Source organism: Thermobia domestica, chromosome 8 (genome assembly GCF_964235325.1).
Source record: "Thermobia domestica chromosome 8, izTheDome1.hap1.1, whole genome shotgun sequence".
Lineage (NCBI taxonomy): Eukaryota > Metazoa > Arthropoda > Insecta > Zygentoma > Lepismatidae > Thermobia > Thermobia domestica.
In genome coordinates this window covers 94,823,165-94,838,303 of record NC_137461.1, presented here as the reverse complement: position 1 = coordinate 94,838,303, position 15,139 = coordinate 94,823,165, and positions in this window count along the sequence as shown.

Sequence of the window (15,139 nt, the reverse complement as noted above, 5' to 3'; positions counted from 1 at the left end):
ATTTCCACGTTTTGTTCGTCACCAGAAGTGTGTCAAGATGAGCCTCCAAGGTGTGACGAAAATGACCCACTGTTCCGACACTATCGAATTTCTAGATCGTTACTTTCGCATCGTTTAGTGCCTTTTTAAAAAAGTTTTCTGTACCTATTTCTCGTCTTGTGCATCACCCGAGGTGAGTTAAACGGGGCTTTAAAGTGGGAGTTAAATGGCTCACTCTTCCGCCACTATCGAATTTCGGGGTTGTTTTTTTCGCATCGTTTAGTGTGTATTTTGTACCGTTCTGTTCGCCTACTTCCACGTTTTGAGCATCACCAGAAATGCGTCAAAATGGTCCATCAATGTGTGAGGAAATAGAGCCATTGTTCCGCCGCTATCGAATTTGGAGGTCGTTTCTTTCGCATCGTATAGTGCCTGCTTTGTACTGTTTTGTGCTCCTATTTCCACTTTAGTGCGACAACGAAAATGGATCAAAATGGCCTACAAGTATAGCGGAATAACTTAATGCTGTTTCGTCACCATCGAATGTCGAGATCGTTTCCTTCACATTTTTTATGCATGATTTGTGTCGCTTTGTGCATCAGTGGGAGAGGGTCAAAATGGACCTTGAAAGTGGAATGAATATGTCTTTTTCTGCCATATTTGTAGGTCGTCTTTGAACCACTTTTGTTGGCCTACAAAACGTGAAAAGATGCGCAGAAACGGTAAAAACATACTCTAAACAATGCGAAGAAGCGACCTTGAAATTCGATACTGTTGGGAGAGTGGATCATTTTTCTTCCCACATTGAATGCCCATTTTGACCCACTACAATTGATTCACAGAATGTGGAAATAGGCTTACTAAACGGTAGAAAACACGAACAAGACGATGTGAAGGAGACGACCTTGAAATCGTTCCTGACGGAACAGCATTAACTTGTTCCGCCATATTTGTAGGATAACATTGACCCATTTCCGGTGACGCAGAAAACGAGGAAATAGGCGCACAAAACGACATAAAAAATTTCCATGTAATTAAGCTAAATTTCCATTTAAGTTTGTAAGCTTAATTATACGGAAAATTTTATACATTTTTCTTTTACGTTGGTCTACTTTACGTTGATGTGGGACTTTTAAATTTTATTCAGTTTTCCACTGAAAAGTATCTATAATTCAACAAGGAAATAATTATAATTATTATCTATATAATTGAATTCATTGTAATTTGTTCCATAACAAACACTTTACCATTTCGTACTAGCTGTTATGCACGGATCAGATAAAATATCAATGTAAACAAACTGAACAACGGGAGAACAATTAAGAAACATTTCTAAAATTGGATATATTTTGTGTGAATATATATCCAACAACGTACATGTGTTTTCATTGGGAAGGCCGATGGGGGCTGAATTTCAATGTAAACACTATCGGGGGTGTCGCTATACGTCTGAGCAACCCCAATAAATATGGATTCGACACAAATTCTACTACATTTACATGTCCCGTTGAACCCCCTCTCAGACCCCCTTGGTTCGTATTGTGAAAAAATCTCCTCTGGCCTCCACCAACCCCCAACCAATACCGCGAAAACTATGAATGTGACACCAACATCTGCCATTTTCTACTACTTTTTACATATCCCGGTAAAAGTCCCTATAATCCTCTGGTTCCAATTTTGAAAAAACAATGCCTCTGGCCCGTAGCCGATGGGGGCTGTATTTGGAAGTCAACGCCTGTGGAAGTATCACCATTCATCTCAGCGACAGCGAAAACTACGGATTTGACACTAATATCGGTCACTTTCCATTATTTTTACATGTCTCGCAATTCCCCACCCCCGGTGACTTCCGGCCCGCATGCAATGGTGGCTAAATTTGAAAATCATCGCTAATGAAAGTATCACCATTGATCTCAGCCACCGCGAAAACTACGGATTTGACATCGGTCATTGTGGATTATTTTTACATGTCTCGTGATCCCCTTTATAATGCCCCCCTTTCTTAGCTGATGGGGGCTAAATATGAAAGTAAACGCGGTCTTGAGTTTCACCATTGATCTCAGCTATCTCTAAAACTATGGATTTGACATTAATTTCGGTCATTTTCGATTATTTTTACATGTCTCGGAATTCCCCCCTCTGGTGACCCAAGGCCCGCATACAACGGTAGATGAATTTGAAAGTCATCGCTAATGGTAGTGTCGCCATTGATATCAGCAACCGCGAAAACTATGGATTTGACACTAATATCGGTCATTTTCGATTACTTTTACGTTTCGGTATACCCCTTCCCCTTGTTGACCCATGGCCCGCAGCCGAATACGGTGAATTTGGAAGTTAATGCGATCAGAGTTTCACCATTGATTTCAGCGACCGCGAAAACTATGAAATCGACACTGATATCGTTCATTTTCTACTACTTTTACATGTCCCGGTAAACGCCCCCCTGAGACCCACTGGTTCGAATTTTGTCGAAAACGCTTTGCCTTGGTGTGGGACCTGGACCAAGGTATCTTTGACCAAAATTTGGTAACTCTCGGTCGACTTTTCTGGTCCCCAGGCCGATCCCGGTAAACGTCCCCTGGAGACCGCCTAGTAGAAATTTTAAAAAAAATTCTTCGTCTTGGTCTGGGGCCTAGACCAAGGTACCCGTGACCAAATTTTGAAAAGTTTCGGTCCACTCGTCTCGTCCACAGGCCGCACAAAGACAGACAGACAGACACACGAACAAACTCTATTTTATTTATGTTAGAAAGGTCAGATCCGCCGTTATTGTATTAGTGCGGTGCTTGAGCGATTGATCGTAGAAATTCAAACTCCGATGAGTGATCATTTTATAGTCTTGTTTTATTACAAGTTTAAACTCTTTAGTCAGTAGAGAAGAGGGCGTGAATCATGGGTCAAAGTTGATGACAATGTCTTTTGGTGGGTCTGTGGGTCACAGTGGGTAAGAGTGGTTTATGGTGGGTGATGGGTCACAGTGGGTCACGGTGGGTCATGGGTCACGACGGGTGGTGAGTCAATTGGTCGTGGCTAAAGTTTTCATTGCCCCACGCCCTCTCTGAACTACAGTGTTGAAAATTAATCAGTGAAAATCAATTGCAATTGATCAATCAATTGAAAGTAATTGCTGTGGAAATCAATTGCAATTGAATCAATTGCCAATTAATTTCAATTGCAATTGAATTACAGAATTCAATTGCAATTACTTTCCACTGCAATTACTTTCAATCGATTGATCAATTCCAATTGATTCTCCTTTATTAATGGCCAACTGCAATTAACAATTAACCATTACTTATTTCAATTGTTAATTGCAATTAACAATTAAATTTACAGATTATTTGTTAATTGTTAATTCAATTGAAATTTGCCCAACACTGGTAGATACTAACACAACAAAAGATTGATATATCGGTTACCTCTAATGTACAAGGTCCTTAATTCAATATCATAGGTAAAATATTTTGTGTTGAATAACATCGTGTTGGTATAATTTTCCATGAAAGATTAATTTCCTCCTCCATTCTCTTTCCTAGATTTCTTTCGTCATCAAGCAGTTGCATTACTCATTCATCTCTCTTAATCTAAAGAATATAGTCATGGACTATAAGTTAAAAGACTATATTTTTGTTTAGGTTAATAGTAAAATGCCATGTGGTTCAACTATCAAACAGGATAAAGTGCATAAAACCTGAAATTCTATCAAAATGAGTTCGAACAATTTTAAGACTACAGCCTCCTGATAAAAAAAATGTACCGTATAAGCATTAATTCTATCCTGAATGTAATTTGTATATATACCATTATTCCCTGTTCTATTATGATAAAGTAAAACAAAATACGTAATCAATACGATCTACGTGATCTTAAGTTTGAAGCATTACCTTGTGAAGAAAAAAATCAAAGATATTACGTAGGTATCAAACTGTTGAAATCTAAGCAAAATATCAGACGAACAAACATATACGATAACAGATATTTAATATTGTTCAAAAAACACAAAAATAATATATTTAATAATAAAATGCAAAATATTCAGTATAGCAAAATGATATATGGAATAAAAGAAACTGGTAGTAATTCTTCCATAAATATTAGTTGAGCTTATATACAACTTCCACTCCTTCTAGCTGCTTGGGAGTTGGTCATCACTTATATAGTCTCCGGAGATCAACTTTTAATTAGGCTCCGTCCCTTCATTAAAAAGTAATACTTGTCTGGCTTTCACTTTCACTTTTTAGCTGCACATGTGTCCAATTAGAAGTTTACTTTTTTCGTTGGATACATTCTGTCCTCTAATTATTCTTATTTTCCTTATTAATTTTTTTCTCTTTCTTTCTTCCTTTTCATTTCTTCTTCTTTAAGCAGAATCTTCTCCCATTCTTTATTTATCGAGAATCCTGCATTCCAATTCATCACCTTGTCTCCTGCTCTCATAATCTCCCTAGCTTTCTTCCATTTTCTCACCAAAGTTCGGTTCTCTACTTCTATGACCTCCGCTCCTTCCCACCCTTTCCTGTGGTTTGTCTCTTTGTGATGCTTGTATATCGCATTGTTGTCCCTTTCAATCTTACATCATCCTGGTGCAGTTTAATCCTTTCTTGGATTTTCTTTTTTGTTTCTCCTATGTAAATTTTGTTACAATCCGCGCATCCTACTCTATATATTACTCCCCTTTGATCTTTGTCCGCTACTGCTTTTCTCTTGGTTCTTCTTACTAATTCAATTATTCTGCTTCCTCCTTTCCTGTACGTCCTAATTCCTGTTTTCCGAAGCATTCTCCTTATCTTCTCTGTTTCTTTGCCTAGGCTTTCTATTCCAAACCATTTTTTGTTCTTGTCTTCTTCCTCTTTCTTTCTCTCTCTTGCTATATCTCTTGTGATCTTATCCTCTTCGTTGTATCAATTTCTCCTTAGCTGTGTCCAGAACTTCTTTAAATCGGTTTTCCTCTGTTTTTCATTTGTGTTTAGGTTTCCTATTCTTTCTTCCATGCTTTTTATGAAATTCTTGTTTGTCCCCTCATCCACATCACTTCGTTTGTGGCAATACACTCCCGCTGCACACTCTTTTCGGTACCAAGATGTAACAAACTCTCCTTCTTCCGACTTCTTAATTTTCATATCTAAATAGTTTATCTCCTTGTCTACTTCTATTTCATTTTCCAGTCTAATCCCTTTCTTTTCATCTTCCACGTCCCTTATGAATTTCTCCAGCTGCCTTTTCGTTCCCTTCCAGATTCCTAAACAATCATCCACATAACGGCAAAAAAGAAGCAATCTTCCTCCTCCTCTTTCTATCGTCTCCTTCTCCCATCGATTCATTACTATATCTGATAGTACTGGACTCAAACAAGATCCTATATTAAGTCCTTCCTTCATTTTAACAATCCTGTCTCTGATTATGCAGTATCCATTCTCCCACAATGCCTCTAATCCTTTTCTTACCTTCTTATTGTCCCAATTTTCTATTCTCTTTTCACCCATTTCCTCTTCTATTATTCTCAATATTTTTTCTCTCTTAAGGCTCGGGAACATACTCTTAACATCCAAACTAAATAGCAGTGTACTCTTTTTTCTTATTCCTAATTTATCTATCATCCTCTTAATCTCTTGCGTATTCTCTACTCTCCTACTTTCTTGTTCTTCTCTCACTGCTTCGGCTATCCTCTTAAGCTTTTTCTCCAACAGTTCTAACATATTATTCCTGCAGTTAAGCACCGGCCTCAACTTCACTACTTCTTTGTGGGTTTTTGTAAATCCTTTCTCCTAGGTAGCTTTCCTTCTTCTCTCACTAACCTCTTGAACCCTTTCTTTTTGCAGTCCTCTATAATCTTTTTCTTTATCTCTTCTTCTTGTCCTTTTTCGGAGGAAACTAGTAAATATAGTAAATAACAAATCAAGAAGACAAAAAGGCAATCTGACTGACAAAGAGAAAATGGGAATGAAAACGATAAGAACGAGAAAGGACATAGTAGTGGAACAGGCAGACAAAGGGGGAGCTATAGTTGTGATGGATAAAGTATGGTATGAAGAAAAACTTGGAGATCTGAAAGACGAGGCATATGAAGATGTGGCGGAAAAAGGACAAGAAGAAGAGAAAAGAAAAAGATTATGGAGGACTGCAAAAAGAAAGGGTTCAAGAGGTTAGTGAGAGAAGAAGGAAAGTTACCTAGGATGAAAGAATTTCCAAAAATCCACAAAGAAGTAGTGAGGTTGAGGCCGGTGCTTAACTGCAGGAATAATATGTTAGAACTGTTGGAGAAAAAGCTTAAGAGGATAGCCGAGGCAGTGAGAGAAGAACAAGAAAGTAGAAGAGTAGAGAATACGCAAGAGATTAAGAGGATGATAGATAAATTAGGAAGAAGAAAGGAGAGTACACTGCTATTTAGTCTGGATGTCATTAGTATGTTCCCGAGCCTTAAGAGAGAAGAAATATTGAGAATAATAGAAGAGGAAATGGGTGAAAAGAGAATAGAAAATTGGGACAATAAGAAGGTAAGAAAAGGATTAGAGGCATTGTGGGAGAATGGATACTGCATAATCAGAGACAGGTTTGTTAAAATGAAGGAAGGACTTAATATAGGATCTTGTTTGAGTCCAGTACTATCAGATATAATAATGAATCGGTGGGAGAAGGAGACGATAGAAAGAGGAGGAGAAAGACTGCTTCTTTTTTGCCGTTATGTAGATGACGGCAGGAATATGGAAGGGAACGAAAAGGCAGCTGGAGAAATTCATAAGGGACGTGGAAGATGAAAAGAAAGGGATTAGACTGGAAAATGAAATAGAAGTAGACAAGGAGATAAACTATTTAGATATGAAAATTAAGAAGTCGGAAGAAGGAGAGTTTGTTACATCTTGGTACCGAAAAGAGTGTGCAGCGGGAGTGTATTGCCACAAACGAAGTGATGTGGATGAGGGGACAAACAAGAATTTCATAAAAAGCATGGAAGAAAGAATAGGAAACCTAAACACAAATGAAAAACAGAGGAAAACCGATTTAAAGAAGTTCTGGACACAGCTAAGGAGAAATTGATACAACGAAGAGGATAAGATCACAAGAGATATAGCAAGAGAGAGAAAGAAAGAGGAAGAAGACAAGAACAAAAAATGGTTTGGAATAGAAAGCCTAGGCAAAGAAACAGAGAAGATAAGGAGAATGCTTCGGAAAACAGGAATTAGGACGTACAGGAAAGGAGGAAGCAGAATAATTGAATTAGTAAGAAGAACCAAGAGAAAAGCAGTAGCGGACAAAGATCAAAGGGGAGTAATATATAGAGTAGGATGCGCGGATTGTAACAAAATTTACATAGGAGAAACAAAAAAGAAAATCCAAGAAAGGATTATACTGCACCAGGATGATGTAAGATTGAAAGGGACAACAATGCCATATACAAGCATCACAAAGAGACAAACCACAGGAAAGGGTGGGAAGGAGCAGAGGTCATAGAAGTAGAGAACCGAACTTTGGTGAGAAAATGGAAGAAAGCTAGGGAGATTATGAAAGCAGGAGACAAGGTGATGAATTGGAATGCAGGATTCTCGATAAATAAAGAATGGGAGAAGATTCTGCTTAAAGAAGAAGAAATGAGAAGGAAGAAAGAAGGGGAAAAATTAATAAGGAAAATAAGGATAATTAGAGGACAGAATGTATCCAACAAAAAAAGTAAACTTTTAATTGGACACGTGTGCAGCTAAAACGTGAAAGTGAAAGCCACACAAGTGTTACTTTTTAATGAAGGGGCGGAGCCTAATTAAAAGTTGATCTCCGGAGGCTATATAAGTGATGACCAACTCCCAAGAAGCTAGAAGGAGTGGAAGTCTGATGAAGACACAGTTATTGTGTTGAAACTGTTACGTGATCCTGTTTTTTTTTTTTTTTTTCATATTATCACAGCCTTGCTCAGTGTGTTATTGTGTATACGATGATAACATCTGCTTCCTCGTGTTCGATGTACAAACCTGTTCTTGGCCTTGACTCTCCGTCTGATACTTTAATAGGGACGCATTCTTTACTGCTCAGAACGACATTGTGGGCCTCTCTGGTAGGAAGGTGCCGATCAGCCAGATGTTTGCATAGCATATTAATCACTTGCGATTTGTTGTGGTCACAGTTATTACTACTTGCTGTGGTCGGAGAGGTGTATAAAGAGTGAGTTGATGTTTCCTCGTTACATGTGAACTCTCGCGCATGCATCTTGTTTGGCTTTTGATACTGTATGAGATGTATTCATCAAAGATGAGATAGACGTCAGAATCTTTGAGCTTATGTTCCACGAAATGAGTAACATTTTGCCAGTGCCGTAACTTAGATTTTTCGTTGGGGGGGGGGGGAACTAGAATTAATACGTGTATTTGAGTTCCCTATAAAAAGTTTTTCCTAATTCTTGGCCCCCTCTTTCCATCTTTCTCTTACTCTTTATGAGACCGCCGAAACTTGTGGGTCCTTCCGCACGGCTAGGTCTGTGGGTTAGTTTGTCACGCCCCAGGAACTGTTCCATACATGACAAATTAATTAAGGGAACAATATTGACAAATCTCAAAGCCATATGAATAAATATTATTTCTAGGGACCCTAATATATGTCGAAATGAGCCCGCAATTCATTTTTGTTTTATTTACCTTTTGTGTGCTGTTTTATGTAATGTAGTGAACCTCTTTGATGCTTCATTTATGATTTCGTGTTCGTATCGTATATGGAGTAAGAAAATTTTGTCTTAAAATGGGCACCCCTTGAACGGCGGGAAACTTCCCTGGGGAGGCAGTTGCCCCCTCCCCTCACAAGTTACGGAACTGCCTTTTGCACAAAGTCAAATATTGTCCCATTTGTAGGCCATGCGACTGTCCACAGTACAGCACACTCATCAATGACATCTGCATTTGGAAACGATTAAAGTCTCTCGGATACTTTAATGGCCTCTTTGAAAAGGGAGGTAGGTAATGGTGGCAGTTCATGTTTCAACACGCCTGCAACGTCAATTGATCCCTATAACAGTCCAGTCGTCCTAGCGTAAATCAATGATGTATTAAATACGAACTCTGTACCGACCTTCACTTTCTTCTTCATTACTGATACTGTTACAACCTTTTTCGGGATGGAGTTGCAGAACCCTCCGGGCCATGTCTCTTCGAATGCCTGCATCTGCTGCCATCAGATGGTCACTGCCTGGTCCACGTTAACTGTAGAAAATGCAACACTACCACTCGTAATGTTTATTATTTCAGCAGGTTGTTCCTGAGGATCTAGGGTATCGATGCATTGAGTTAATACCTTACGTATCTTTTTCCGATCAGAACGGTCAGTTTTTATACTGACTTCAGATTCTTCCCGGTGATGCCTGACGAACGTGAATGCATGATCATTCTCGCGCATATCGTCAATGTCTTTGACTAATTGACTGCAGATGTTAAAACTATGGGCCGATTTCTTCACCATACGCGGATTAAGCTTTTGCCCCACAGTGCCACTTTGACTCTTCCCATATCGCATGAATGCAGTTTCGATGAACATATCGCTCAAAATAGTATTCCAGTATCCCGCTTTGTATCTCATTACATGTTCTGCCTCAGAAATTGCGGCAAGACGCGATCAAGTACTTTTTCCATAGACCGCAGATAGCACAAGCAATACAACTCATAGTTGAAGCGGATAGCTGCAAAAAAAAAAAAAAAAAAAAAAAAAAAAAAAAAAAAGTAGGGAAGCATTTCGTCTATTGCCTAGAGATGGAGTGGAAAATCTCCTAGTTCGGATCTAATGAAGGCCATTATGAGCACCTGCTTGATAAGACTGTCCACCTACAATGTACTCGTTCTGCTGGATGCTGCTTTCGTTTCCAATATCGCTGAAAGTTCAGCAAAGCTGCATTGTTTCCTCCTTCAATGTACCACTGAGCATCTGTTCGGTTACAATTCGTAGAGCACGAGCATTCTGGAGAAATTTCTTTCCAACTAGCATATGAATGACGCCACCAAATGTACAGCTCGTAAGTTCCTCAAGACCACTCTTACAAGGAGGGTGTCTGAAGTGTAAATTTCAGATTTCAAAAATGTTTGTGCAGATCGTTGGGGGGGCTCATAGAATAAAGACCAGCACAACAAATTTCGGCGGAACCCTATATTTGGGTGGGGCAGTGCCCCTTTTCGATTTTCGGCTTTCGAAGTAAAAATCGGCCTTTTGATTTGAAAATTGACTTATTGTTGTCGACAATCGTTATCATTCGTCTTCATTTGCGTAAAGATACTACAATTGTGGGTCAGGGATCCCTCTGTGTGTGGTGGGTCCGCCTCACAAATGTAATACATGCCCCCTCTTCATTTTGACGAGCTGAATTCAAATATGTCATTAAAAGTTCTTTGTGGAGCCCATTTGCGGCACAGGGCTCTACCTAGTTTCTGGGATGCTGAAGCATAAGTTGAAAGAGAACTGAAGGTCTTGAAATAGAAGTTTAGCAAAATCAGTGCTTACTGTATGGATTGAGTCCAAAAGAGACTTCATGCCTGTACATGACATGGATGTTCGGAAATGGGCAACTGAAAAAGCGAGGGTCCCAAAAGTTGATGCACCCGTTTTAAACGGAAACATAATATTGTGTGCCGAGAAATAACAAAATTCGTGTCGCGAACAGACGTTGACACTTCAGAACAAATAGAAACTTCGGCCATATCTTTCCACCTAGAAGTCAGGGATACGTTCCGGAATTCGATATAGACAATACTTACAATTCCAATCAAAGTGTTTTTGCAATGGAACTGCACTATAATCGTATGTTAAGCATACAAGGTCGGAAAAAAGTAGAAGCTTCTGCACAATCCAAAAATGCCTTATATCATACCTATACAATAATACCCCTTATGTCTGCAAATGGAAAATTTGTTGGGCCATTATAGATTGTATTCCCAGAACCAACAGGAAAATTTGGAGCACAGGTCAAGAAAACTTTATTCCAGCCCCCACATGTTCTGCATCAAAATCTGGAAAGATGGGTAAGCAGCATTTGGAGTGGATCCGTAACCTTTTAGTTCCTGACATAGGGGACAAAAGTGTCTTGCTCGTAGATTCATGATCATCTTTTAACGAGAAAGAGACGCAGCAACCCATTCCGGACGAAAAAATGCTATGTAAACAGATTCCACCGGGAGCAACTTGGGCTGTACAACCACTGGATATTTGGGCTTTAGAATATGGAAGAATTTTGTACTGAAAATGAGAGATTCCGTAATTTTACACCAAATTGATATACAAGTTCACAACGTAACAACATTATAAAATTGCAATCGCTAATTTATGAACAACTATCATCGCCAAGGTACCATGATGTGTTCAAATATAGTTGGTATAAATCCGGATGTGTAGATGCGAGGCCGCCAGAATTTGTTAATCCAGCGAGTTTCTCATTTTCCTTAAACGACGCCATCATATGCGATGAGTGCGAAGATATAACACTCCTGAAATGTAGTTGGTGCTGCAAAAGTCTTTCCGCGGAACACTTTTTCGAGCAGTTTCATTTCTGTAAAACATACAATACATAAAGTAAGCACGAATTCTGCCAAACTTCAGCCCTTCAGTTCTATTTCAAGCCCTTCAGTGGTCTTTCAACTTGTTATTCGGTATCCCAGAAACTAGGCAGAGACCTGTGCCGCACATGTGCTCCTCAAAAAACTTTTAATGACATATTTGAATTCAGCTCGTCAAAATGAAGGAGCAACATGTATCAAACTTGTGAGGGGGGGCCCAAGTGGCGGATCTAGCCCGGGGCCAGGGGGAAGCCCCCAGTTTTTTTAGTGACAAAAATAATTAAAGCTATTACTTATATCTTCTTGAAAGTTTATAGTAAACTCATGATATAGTATCATAGCCTGGGGTAGGCCTCCCCCAGTTTTTACCTTCTAGATCCGCCACTGGGGACCCCCCCACACAGGGATCCTAGGCCCACAATCTTTACGCAAATGAAGACGAATGATAACGATTGTCGACAACAATAAATCAATTTTCAAATCAAAAGGTCGAATTTTACTACGAAAGCCGAAAACCGAAAACGGGCACTGCCCCACCCAAATATGGGGTTCCGCCGAAAGTTGTTGTGCCGATCTTTATTCCATGAGCCTCCCTAACGATCTGCAGAAACATTTTTGAAATCTGAGATTCACACTTCGGACACCCTCCTTATTAGCCATAAGAACTCCAACACATCCAACGAAACTCATGAAAACGTGCATTCCCCCAAGCCAGAGAACAAAGTTATCGCATGCATCAGTAGAGACCCATGCAGAGGCGGATTAAGGCTTTTGGGGCCCTGGAGCCGACTATTTCAATGGGGCCCTATGGTACGTATAATTCCAGCGCATAAATTTTCTTTGCTGCTTTCCACAGCCTCATAGACTTCTCGAAACACCGAGAGCTATGCTGTAATATTTTAATGTGCTCCAAGTTTATAATAATTAGTTTAATTTCACTCATTATTAACAGTTAAGCGCTCATATACTGCAATGTAACACACAGATGCCAAATACAAGGCAAATGGTCAACAGTCCCTGTAAAAATACAATACAGTAAAAGGAGAAAAATCATATACAAATTGGTAAAGCTGTACAAGGCTACGTTGTTAGAAAAGTTTTCTTCCTACACTTTTGCTCTGCAAAAGATTCTATTATGTCATTGAACGATAACTCTCTGACCAGACATGATTCAATAGATAGCAGGGGCAAGAGCACTGAGCTTCCGCTGCGTCATGTTAGACCTCATTGGACTTTTTAACTATTTAAGTTTAGAGAAGGATCTTTCCCCAGTACAATTTGTAACAAAAAGAGATAGATAAATTCTGTACGCTATGCAGACATTTGGGTAAACTGTACCTAAGTTACATTCATATAACATAAAAAGTATTTTACTTACTGTAAGGAAACTCGCACTGTTATTTTTGGTGTCCTCATTACCAATAAGTGTTTGTGTATACAATAAGAAATGACGAAACTCTTCGCAAAAAATTTGAGTCCACTTTACCATTGTACTTTTAGAATAAAATCACTGAGGCTCGGCTTATATCCTCTTCGCTCATGGAGTTAAGTTTGGTAAGAGACCCGAAAGTCTCGTGAAGATTTTTGTACTGAGCTGTCATTCGCTATAGCTCCAGGCCCGTAGCCAGCCCAAAAATGTAGGGGGGGGGGGGTGACCCAACCATATTATAGTTCATTTGCAAGCCTACCGTGAAAATTTTAGGGGGAAAGTGAAAATTTAGGGGGGCCGGCTCCCTAGCCCCCGGTGATACGGGCCTGTGTAGCTCTGAAGTGATTTTATCTATGTTCGGAAAGGACGTTTCCACACGAAATTTATCACTCCCTAATAACACCGCTACTTCTGTGCCACTTTTGTCAAAATTTTCCTTTTTACAGAGTTTCCTTTTCATTTCATTACTGTACTTCTGCAGTCCACTCTCTGATTTCACATGTTTTCATTTCGGCAAACTTTTCTCTAAGGGAAGAAACGTAACTGATCAAGGACTCGAGTACATTGACCACAATTACTAGCTCCATGTTCTCACTTTGGAGATACTGACTAGTTTTATCCATTCTACTTTAACATCTCATAATGTTGACATGAAATATGTTTCAAGAGTAGTCAACTTCTGCGAAATGTTTTTCGCAACCTGACGTGTTTCATTGTTTTTCATTGGATCTTCTATGATGGATGCTAACACATTCTTTATAGTGGCAAAATATTTCTGACAAAACGTGCTGCATTGCTGTTAGCAGACCACCTTGTTCCAGACAAAGTTTTCAGTTTCCAGGTTTTTTTTTTTTTTTTTTTTCGTCAATTCTTTCTTCTAGCGAATACCATCGGTGTGTTGTCGAACTAAAGAAATTATATATCAGCAAGAGAAGAGTAGAGTAGCTGTTAGGGAATGATTTTTTTTTTAGTGTCTCAGAGAACCGAAATTGATTTGAATAGGAACGTTTTTGTTAATTATATTTGGAAAACGCTCTAGATTTGATCCTAGACATATATATTTCAAAGGAATGGTCACCACAAGCTAATAATTTGCTTTGTAATAGAGGCCCAAAATAGCTCACTCCCTCACATAATAGTCATGTGTATCTTGAAGATGCTGGTGGAATAGTACTTAAATCTATTGATACCGCGAGCATAGGGAGCTGCAAAAATATAGCATGAGTCTGAAGCCTATACTATAATAAGTTTATTGCTACATTTTAGTATTAAAAACAAGGATTTTTGGGGACCCCCCTGAGCCTGGACTCCCTTGGCTCTGCCCTTAATCCGCTCCTGGGCCCATTATATTCCAACTGCAACTCGATATAATGCCTGGTCTCTTGTAAAGACAACATATTCCTGCCCAGCATCATGTGTGAGTCGTTTGGCCTACTTCATGGTGGTCAGCATGGTGTAGGGGTAACATGTCAATAAGGGGCGTGCTACGGTTGGAGGCATTATTATCTCTGGATCCCACAACCTGTAAGTAACACAACAACATGACCGAAGTGGTCTACCAAATCTCAATTACACTCTTAAGGCGGATTTTCATGCCCGCGTTAGAACGGAAGCATCACATGTAGCGTATTCACCGTAAATTATTTTCGTTTTCATACATCCGTGCGTGTATTGCGCCAAATTACTACTCCCTAGCTAATGCGCATGCGTAAAATAGAAAGTTTGCGACTTCCGCCATGTTAGTCAGTGAATACAATAGTGTACGCGCGCTACTTCCGTCAGAATTGAACAAATTTCTACTCTGACGCGAGTGTAGCGCGCCATCTCCGATGTGTGATTTCATTGGCTGTTTAGCACAATCGCTCGCAACTCACGGAGGTAAAGGACACATGAAAATCCGAATTTACTCTGTAGCGTACCCTGTTATACCTAGGTAAATATCTACTGAATTTCAAACTCATTTCTTTCCCTTTTTTCATCTCCTCGGTCACACGCCTTAATGCTTACCTGCAATTGCAGCAACGTTCAGCTACATTCTCATGAATGTGTGTCTGCAGTTCTCATGGTATAGTCGAGACGTTCTTTTGGTCCCCAACCGGCTTCCTTTGTACTTAAGCAGAAAATTTACCCTAACCGCCCTCATAAATAACACTCCACATAAGCCATAAACGACACGTGTTCGGTGTCGAAGTAATACGTTGTTGCCATCGCTAAA